This window comes from Scophthalmus maximus, chromosome 8, assembly GCF_022379125.1.
Source record: "Scophthalmus maximus strain ysfricsl-2021 chromosome 8, ASM2237912v1, whole genome shotgun sequence".
Taxonomy (NCBI): domain Eukaryota; kingdom Metazoa; phylum Chordata; class Actinopteri; order Pleuronectiformes; family Scophthalmidae; genus Scophthalmus; species Scophthalmus maximus.
This window is the reverse complement of record NC_061522.1, coordinates 472,501-483,334: the sequence shown is the minus strand read 5'-3', so window position 1 is coordinate 483,334 and position 10,834 is coordinate 472,501. Positions and strand designations below refer to the sequence as shown.

The following is a 10,834-nucleotide window of genomic DNA, read 5'->3' as shown; positions in this document are numbered from 1 at the left end:
AGCTGTGCTGGTTGTTACTAGAGCTGCAACTTACGATTATATTCATCATCGATTAATCTGGGGATTATTTTCTCCATTAATCGATCGTTGTTTTATGCATAAAATGGTAAAAATGTCGATCGTGTTTCCAAAAAACTCCAACATGATGTTTTGTTTTGTTCACACACCAAAGATGTTCAGTTCACTGTCACAGAGGAGCAAAGAAACCAGAACATATTCACATTTAAGAAGCCGAAATCAGAGAATGTAGAAATTTTTCATAAAAACTACTTTAATTTAGAAGTCGATTACTATTCGATTAACTGTTGCAGCTCCAGTTGTTTCATTGACGACAGGTCAGGAACTGGATTCGTACCTGAGGTCAGCTTCACTGGCGTTTGGCGTCAGCGACGGCGGCAGGGGGAGGAGGAGGCGGAGCTACAGGAGCTGCAGGAGGATTTAAAACGTAAGTGACGATTCCGGGCTCGGGAACAAACTCGTCTCTGGGGCTTCGCAGCAGCGGGCTGGACTTCAGGTTGTACCAGCCCCAGTGGACCAGAGCCAGACTCGGAACCATCACAATCAAGACCTGGTAGTTCCGCCAGAACTGTCGCAGGCCCATGACGGATCGGCGCCGAGCTGCAGGCGACAGATCGGTCGGATCAGTGAGATTCAGATTCACAGCAGAACAAATATTTCTCTGTTCTGATCTTTACTCACAGACATGACAGTCTGTGATTCACGTTAATCAAAACTATACAACAGTAACAAATCTGACAAGAGCTGATGTGATCCATAACTTTAATTTTACAGAACTTATGTTTAGATTTTACATTTACTACGTTTATTTTATTAATTAATAACAGTCGAGCAATGTGGCTGTTGAACGATATCTAACTATTATAAGTATCAATACCAGACTTGTTTCTACTTCTGTCTGTATTATATTCAATTATCAAAGACTTTGACTTTATAATCTGCATGTGACCGTTACATCATGTTTTCAATGACTCTTAGCTAGCATGCTAACAGAGCTAGCAGTCAACTGCTGTTAGCAGTCAACTGTTGTTAGCAGTGACATGTTGTTAGCAGTGACATGTAGCTAGCAGGGACATGTTGTTAGCAGTGACATGTTGTTAGCAGTGACATGTTGTTAGCAGTGACATGTTGTTAGCAGTGACATGTTGTTAGCAGTCAAATGTTGTTAGCAGTCAAATGTTGTTAGCAGTCAAATGTTGTTAGCAGTCAAATGTTGTTAGCAGTCAAATGTTGTTAGCAGTCAAATGTTGTTAGCAGTCAAATGTTGTTAGCAGTCAAATGTTGTTAGCAGTCAAATGTTGTTAGCAGTCAAATGTTGTTAGCAGTGACATGTTGTTAGCAGTCAAATGTTGTTAGCAGTGACATGTTGTTAGCAGTGACATGTTGTTAGCAGTGACATGTTGTTAGCAGTGACATGTTGTTAGCAGTGACATGTTGTTAGCAGTGACATGTAGCTAGCTGCCGTTAGCCGCCTGTTCACACCGACTAACTGTGTTTGTGAAGCTGAGTGGGAACTGACCTGAGGTGATGTGAGTGAACCGCTCAGCTTCACCGACCACCGGCTCACCGACCACACGTCAACTGACCGTGATGACCGACCGGGCGAAGGCGACCGACGAGCTGCCGGAACAGGTTGGTCGCCGGTCGGGTCGAGACGAGAAGCTCCGACAGCTCGAGACGCGTCAGTCGTCATCAAACATCTGTTCATGAACATTGTGTCTTCACGAGGATTCATGGACGTGACGTCAGAACGCGTCGGTGATGTCAGCACATGTTTTACATCAGGCAGCGGCGTGGCCGCCTGTGCGGGTCACGTGACCTCGACGCCTGGGGAGTCTGCCCTGCATTTAGTCTTCTAGGCAAAACTTCTTGAACGTTTTAGACAATACACATTTATTTCTTTAATGTTTTATAGATTATAGTAAAATAAATGACATTTCTTCCCCTTTATCTCTTCTCAACAACTATAATCTCTCAGCATTTATTTCATCAGCATTTCTGAAAAGATGAATCGTGTTGTTGGGCTTCACTGTCCATATCAAAAGACAAAGATAACATAAGATAACATTATATAACATTAGATAACATAAGATAAAAGAAGATAAGATAGACTTTATTGATCTGATGCCGAGGGGGAGTCTCAGCAGCAGCTCGTTCCAGTTTTTATTTTTTGAAGGATGTTCACCGTGTTTCAAACTGTCACGATCTGAACTCTCTTCACTCGACCTCTGGTTTTATTTTCACATCTCTGTTCCCATTTGTTTACTGTGAGTTTTACTTCCTGTATTTTCCCTCCAGTTTTCTGTTGCACCTGTTTCTCGGTTTGACCTCAGTTTATAAATGACCTTGGGTTTCCTCCCCTCACTTTATATATATATATATATATATTCATCAAACATTTTTTATCTGGACTCTGAACTTCTGGCCCCTCGGAGCTGATTGCTTGTTCGAACAGCCTTCGCTGGTTCTGGACTTGTCTCTCCTTCCTGTCCCTTTTGGTGGTTTGTTCAAACACTAAGCTGGACTCTTCTGTGTCACACAAACAAATAATATATAATATAATAAACACAGTAAAATCCCAAAATAAATGGTACTTCAACAAGGACGCTGGAAGGAGGGGCGCTGAGGGGGCTGCAGCATCCCTACTGGCAAGGGGTGTAACTGCAAGGTAAGAGTTTTATTACATTTTCTAGAGCAACATTTTGAGAGCATGTACAGTCGCATGTTTTATTTAATTTCTAGAACATTCCATGTATTTTCTCTGAAGTCTCTGAAACTTGGCTTTTCTCTTGATAAAGTTAAATTCTGATGAAGAATAAACCTGCGTTCTGTTTATGAACTGTTCACAGACGAATATGGTCCGATGCTGATTTGACTGTAAGTCGTTCACGTTGTGTAAAACGTTCTGAAACTGGTGTGAAATGTTGTTGATCATTCAAATTCGTACTAAAATCACAAATGTTGTGATTAACTTCCAACCTTCCAATGATGGATGACAACTTGAAAGCTTATTGGTTTGTTTTGAAAGGGAATCGAAAAAACAGAGTCAAAGTCCAGTAACAGCAAAATCACAACTCTTCCATTTATTTATTTAGTCTTCATTTCACATTTAATGATCATAGATAACATACATCCATCACGTTTCAGCTGTAATGAGGCAGAGAAATCGGTTCATGGCTTTGAGATTAAGTTTGTGTATTTGTATATTAGCAGTGTGAGTGTTTCTGTACGATCACTGACTGTATATAAAGACGATCACTGACTGTATATAAAGACGATCACTGACTGTATATAAAGACGATCAGCGACTGTATATAAAGACGATCAGAGACTGTATATAAAGACGATCACTCACTGTATATAAAGACGATCAGCGACTGTATATAAAGACGACCACTGACTGTATATAAAGACGATCAGTGGCTGTATATAAAGACGATCAGAGACTGTATATAAAGACGATCAGAGACTGTATATAAAGACGTTCAGAGACTGTATATAAAGACGTTCAGAGACTGTATATAAAGACGATCACTGACTGTATATAAAGACGTTCAGCGACTGTATATAAAGACGATCAGAGACTGTATATAAAGACGATCAGTGACTGTATATAAAGACGATCAGAGACTGTATATAAAGACGATCAGAGACTGTATATAAAGACGTTCAGAGACTGTATATAAAGACGATCACTGACTGTATATAAAGACGATCACTCACTGTATATAAAGACGATCAGCGACTGTATATAAAGACGACCACTGACTGTATATGAAGACGATCATTGACTGTATATAAAGACGATCAGAGACTGTATATAAAGACGATCACTGACTATATATAAAGATGATTAGCGACTGTATATAAAGACGATGAGTGACAATCACTGACTGTATATAAAGACGATCACTGACTGTATATAAAGACAATCACTGACTATATATAAAGACGATTAGCGACTGTATATAAAGACGATCACTGACTGTATATGAAGACGATGGGCGACTGTATATAAGACAATCACTGACTGTATATGAAGACGATCACTGACTGTATATGAAGACGATCACTGACTGTATATGAAGACGATGAGCGACTGCCTCCTCCTACAGCGAGCACAGCGACACTGACGAACCAGGCCACTCATACCCAAACCCAAACCCAGGGTAGACGGGTTCGGTGAAGGTGGTGTTGAAGGTATGGAGGTGGATCAGTGAGCCGGAGGAGCCTCCATAGAAGGACAGGGCTCCGGCAGGAAAGTCCACATAGACGGCGACTCTGTGAAAGACGGAGGACGAGGGCGGGAGAGGACAGACCTGTCTTCTCTGATTGTGCCAGACCGAGAAACCGTCGACGTCAGAGCAGATCAGACTCCAGGACTGAGGATTTCGTCCTAACCAGGAGGCTTGTGTTTCCCCTTTCCGTGGCATCCCTCTGTAGGTCACTGCTATGTTGACTCGCCCCTCCCACTTCACCTCCCAGTAACAGCGACCGGTCAGAGCGTCTCCGCACAGCAGCTGAGGCCACGAATTGAATCTGTCCGGATGATGCGGATACAGCTGCTCCTCTCTCACTGCCGTCATCGTCCGGCTGTCGTCAGACAGTTTGACATTTCTGTGAACTGTGTTTGTGTCCAGTGTGAGATCACAGGCGTCTGATGGAGAAAACCATACACGATCAGATATGTTCACAGTGAATTGGTTGCCAACAGTAATGGTGCGTTCACAACAAACACAAAGTCAGTATGTTTTTTTTCCCTGCCGATGGGAGGTAGTCAATGACGACACGAATGGCTCGAAATTTGCTTCATTGGCTCCAGTTGAAATATTTGAACTAGAGGGTGGATATCTGCGGGTTGTGTGAGTGAAAACAAATTATACTGCAGCCAAACTCACGTGAGTAACGCAATGTTAAAATTCCCTTCGCATTTGGTGTGAACGCATTATAAGACGTTTGACCGATTAATACCAGACTGTAAATCAGGATGCACGACATGGCAGCTCCCAAAAGTGAAGTCAAATCATCATGATCGCCCCCTGGTGTCTGACTGCAGTACAGGTCATAAGCCCCGCCCCCTCCATGTTAGCAGATTGGGACATGGACCAAAGTAAAATACCTCTGACTCAGAATTGGTCAAGCTCGATGCTGTGGCTCCACTTCGCAATCACTACTCATTGTTTGTCTTCATATAAAGTCATGATCATTTATACGCCGTCAGATATTAAATCATCTCTTCAGATCAGTGGACACAGATAGACACGGAAGTGAAGACACACACTCACACTTCCTCAGACCAGGCTTCAGCCGCTGCTCTCCACCATGTTCCAGCCTGGACGAAGAAATGCTGCTCCACGATCTCCACGATCACTACTTCACAGACTATGACTCCGCATGATGTCACCAACACAAGATGGCATCTCCTGAACCTGAGGTATTTTATTTAACCTGAGTTCTTGTTGTGTCCGTACCTGAGACTGTCCAATCTCCAGTGTGGACTCTTCAGTGCAGCAGACAGCAGCTTCTCTCCTGAGGCTCCTGGATGATTGTAGCTCAGGTCCAGCTCTCTCAGATGGGAGGGGTTGGGGCTCAGAGCTGAGGCCAGAGAAGCACAACCTTCCTCTGTGACCAGACAACCTGACAGACTGAAATCAACAAAACCACAACACTGGAGGTCATCTGAGTCTCCACTGACGCCCACATGGAAGTAAAAAAGCATTTCAAGGCAAACTTCTGATTTCTGACCAGAGAGTCTCCAGTTGACAGTTTGGACTCTTCAGTCCAGCAGACAGCAGCTTCACCCCTGAATCCTGCAGGTCGTTCTTACTCAGGTCCAGGTCTCTCAGACCGGATGACTCAGAGCTGAGGACTGACGACAGGTCCTCACAGCTTCTCTCCGTCAACATGGTTAGACTCAACCTGACGGAAATAGACAAAAATATATTTTCTACGTTTCAGTTGAGGGTGAACTGTTTGGTGTCAGTGATCCTGCATCAGGCGGCGAGTATTAATCAAGTACATTTGCTGAGATTGTGAAAAAAATAAGATTTATTCGTAATTGAAGATCTTTATCTGAGATGAAACCCGACATGGTCTGACCTGAGAGTCTCCAGTCGACAGTGTGGACTCTTCAGTCCAGCAAACAGCAGCTTCACTCCTGAATCCTGCAGGTTGTTGTTACTCAGGTCCAGGTCTCTCAGACAAGACGACTGGCAGCTGAGGACTGAGGACAGAGCTTCACAGCTTCTCTCTGTCAGGTCACACCCACTTAGTCTGAGGGAGAAGACAAACATACTGCGTCTGTATATATAGACTATCAGTGACTGTATATAAAGAGGACCTATGCTGCAGCCAGACACCAGGGGGCGATCATGATGATTTGGCTTCACTTTAGAGGAGCTGTCATGTCGTCCATCTTTATTTACAGTCTGTTGTGGCTCACTCCACTTGTGCATTTGTGTAATATTTATTTTTTTGTTTTAATGATAAATGGATCAATAGAAGAATCCTGACTTGAGAGTCGTCAGGTGACAGTTTGGACTCTTCAGTCCAGCAGACAGAAGCTCCACCCCTGAATCCTGCAGGTGGTTCTTACTCATGCCCACGTCTCTCAGACTGGATGACTCGGAGCCGATGACTGACGACAGGTCCTTGCAACATTTCTTTGTGAGCCCGGTTCTATACAAACTGATAAAAAAGATCATTAGAAAAAATGACGAAAAAAACTCTGATTATCAGAATTAATCTACAACAATTTGTGGCATTTACCATTATAAGTGTAACATGAGAGCGTCAGGACATGGTCTGACCTGAGAGTCTCCAGTCGACAGTGTGGACTCTTCAGTCCAGCAAACAGCAGCTTCAATCCTGAATCCTGCAGCTGGTTGTGATTCAGGTCCAGGTCTCTCAGACCGGACGACTGGGAGCTGAGGACTGAGGACAGAGCTTCACAGCTTCTCTCTGTCAGGTCACAGCCACTCAGCCTGAGGGACAAACACTTCTTTGTTCAATATAAAAAGAATCACAAGTTTTGAAGTCCCCTCTCTTAATCGATAGTCAATAACTGACTACTTCTGATCTTGGTTGACTAAGAATTACAGGGGAGTAATAAATATTATGCTATATTTTGAAAGGTAACACACTTTACACAACGTTATAAAAAGAAAGTCTGCTAAGCCGTCTCCTTCCCCTCGCTAAGTCAGAACTCTCCTCGCTCTCTATGTATTTTTCCAACATGAAATACGTCGCAGAGTAAGGGTTGACAAGTCAATCGCCCTTGAATTAATAGACAGTTGACATCAAGAAGTTTCATCTGCTTCACAACTAAAGGGGTATCAAAGTATTATAGTCATACAAATTACACAAATGATCGCTCGAAAGAAGAACTGAAGAAGAACATGCTACCCAACATGTCAGACGTGTCTGAGTCATCAGGTATGACCACTGACAAAATGGTCTATCGAACTCTTCTGTGGGACTTCTTTGTGGACAGACCCAACGCTGATGGTCAACCCACCGACAAAAGGAAGTCTATGCAAACCTCGCCATAGTCAGTGACAGACAACATGATCCCTTCAAGGAGTACCAAAGGCAACAGGGTAGCGAATATCATTCTATTTACAGGAAAATATTACAGTATTCACTGTACAAACACTGCAGTCGTGACGCAGGTTATCCAAACTGAATTCCAAGTACCAGTTGGTTCAAATGTGCACAACCCGAATTAAACAGATAACATCTTCAGTTTTCTGTGAACGTACCGAGCTTTGTTGGAGGCTCTGACCACCGGCAGCAGCCTCAGAAGAGCCTCATCTGAAGCAGAGTATTTCTTCAGGTCAAACACATCCAGATCTTTTCCTGATGAGAGTAAGATGAAGACCAGAGCAGACCATTGAGTAGGAGACAGTTTCTCTGTGGACAGACGTCCTGATCTCAGGGACTGTTGGATCTCCTCCACTAGAGAACGATCGTCAAGTTCATTCAGACAGTGGAACAGGTTGATGCTTCTCTCTGCAGACAGATCCTCACTGATCTTCTTGTTGATGTACTGGACTGTTACCTGATTGGTCTGTGAGATTCCTCTTCCCTGTGAAGGCCTCGTAGGAGAGTCTGATTGGTCTGCAGGGAAAGACCCAGGAGGAAGCGGAGGAACAAGTCCAGGTGTCCATTTGGACTCCGTAAGGCCTCGTCCACAGCACTCTGGTAGAGATGTTTTAGTGTCTGCTTTCTTTGTAATTTTAGAAGCAAGAAGTTGGTTGACTGCTCCTCTGGCAACAGATTGACACCAGAGTTAGTGAAGGTCTGATGGACATGAAGAGCAGCCAGAAACTCCTGAACACTCAGGTGGACGAAGCAGAACACCTTGTCCTGGTACAGGCCTTGCTCCTCTTTAAAGATCTGTGTGAACACTCCTGAGTACACTGAGGCTGCTCTGATATCGATGCCACACTCTGTCAGGTCTGATTCATAGAAGATCAGTTTTCCTTTCTGCAACTGCTCAAAAGCCAGTTTTCCCAGAGATACAATAATCTTCCTGCTCTTTTTATTCCAGTGTGGATCTGTCTCAGCTCCTCCTTCAAACTTGATGTTCTTCCGTTTAGACTGAACCACCAGGAAGTGGATGTACATCTCAGTCATTGTCTTGGGCAGCACCGCACTCTGTTTGGTTTTCAACACGTCCTCCAGAACTGTAGCAGTGATCCAGCAGAAGACTGGGATGTGGCACATGATGTGGAGGCTTCGTGAAGTCTGGATGTGGGAGATGATCCTGTCGGCCTCCTCCTCATCATCTCTGAACCTCTTCCTGAAGTAGTCCTCCTTCTGTGAGTCAGTGAAGCCTCTGACCTCTGTCACCGTGTCAACACATGCAGGAGGGATCTGATTGGCTGCTGCAGGTCGTGTGGTTATCCAGAGGCGAGCAGACGGCAGCAGTTTCCCCCTGATGAGGTTTGTCAGCAGCACGTCCACTGAGGTGGAGGCTGTAGCATCAGTCAGGATCTCAGTGTTGTTGAAGTCCAGAGGAAGTCGACACTCGTCCAGACCGTCAAAGATGAACACGACCTGGAACTTGTGAAACCTGCAGATTCCTGCTTCTTTGGTCTCAGGAAAGAAGAGATGGACGAGTTCCGCCAAGCTGAAATTTTTCTCTTTCAGCACATTCAGCTCTCTGAAAGTGAATGGGAACATGAAGTGGACGTCCCGGTTGGCTTTGTCTTCAGCCCAGTCCAGAGTGAACTTCTGTGTTAAGACTGTTTTCCCGATGCCAGCCACTCCCTTTGTCATCACTCTTCTGATTGGTTGGTCTCTTCCAGGTGAGGCTTGAAAGAGGTCTTCTTGTCTGATGGTTGTTTCTGGTCTGTCTTGTTTCCAGGAAGCTGTTTCAATCTGTCTGACCTCATGTTCATCGTTGACCTCTCCATTCCCTCCCTCTGTGATGTAGAGATCTGTGTAGATCTGATTCAGGAGCGTTGGGTTTCCTGCTTTAGGAATCCCTTCAAACACACTGTGGAACTTCTTCTTCAGATTAGACTGCAGTTGACGCTTACACGATGCAGCTGGAGTTCCTGAATAAAGACACAACAAATAACAAGTGAGTACGTGTTGGTGAAAATGTGAGAAAGAAAGAAAGTGTGGAACGTCCTCTTACTGCTCTGCAGACAGTCGGCCAGCTTCTCCTGCTTCATCGTCCTCAGAAAGTGCTGTGTGATCTTCAGAAATGCGTTTCTGATGCTCCTCTGCTCTTCCTCGTCATCATCCTCTAAGCATTCTGTGTGATGTGAATTCAGAAGCATCTGGAACTTCTTCAGCTCATTCTTCTCAAACATGAAAATGTTCTCCTTAAGATGCTGAAAAAATGACACCTAAAATGTTTAGACATGTTTCATTTTACCTGCAGCGGAGGAAAGACTTGATGTTGGGCATTAACAAACCATAAAGATGGATTCCAGGTCTGAGTCCTGCTGTGCAGAATGATCACTGGGAACTTCTGACATTTGCCATGGACCTCTGTGGAGATAACAGGAAGTAGGAAGTCTCCAAATATCAGGCAACATATCCCGGATGAGACAGATTCTGTGATTCTGTCTTTTTTGGAATCAGTGATGGCTTTTAGGTTGATCTAAGAAGCTGCCTGATGAGAAAGTATCTGCTATATTTCATGTCTAAAGTAAACCATGTTGCTGAATTTGCTTTAAACACTAACAACAGTCAGTTGAGGTTCAGGACTCTTCTAAACTTCTTGATGACTGTGGGTTTTTATGGTCTAATCCGACTGGATAATTTCAGGGACACACTCAAGGGATAATATTTCAGATGGCCTGGACTGTGAACATCCCCCACGAAGAGCTGGAGGACATGGCTCAGGAAAAGGATATCTGGGCTTCATTCACTGTAGGGACACACCAACACGTCCACTCAGCTGTGGCTCAGGAGGTAGAGCTGTTCAACCCGCCAACCTTCGGGTTGTCGCATACGTCTGGCCGTGTACAAACTTGTTCCCAGAACATACCGCCAAGACTAAATCCAATGTCCAACTAGCTCAAACATTCTGCGCCTGCGTGAGAGGAAATAACTTTCCATACCAGCAGGGCGGTAGTTTGTATACGTCATTCAGAAGGGAAACTGGAAAACCCAACCAATGACGTTCAGTGGCCTCAACACCATGAAGCATAAAAACAAAGCAAATATTCCCTGAAATGATTAACCTCAGAAACAATGTGGTTAGACTTAATAACAGCGGTCCACAGCTCACTGCAACCGTGTTGACTTACTGAGTCTCTGAAGGAAGTCCTCCTTTGAAATTGAACGGTGGATTCAT

At 44.1% G+C, this 10,834-nt stretch overlaps 1 pseudogene; it reads right to left on the bottom strand.

Annotated features, from left to right (window-relative positions):
- Nucleotides 1-4,002: 4,002 nt before the first annotated feature.
- LOC118312810 overlaps nucleotides 4,003-10,834 on the bottom strand; it is a 7,512-nt pseudogene continuing 680 nt past the window's right edge.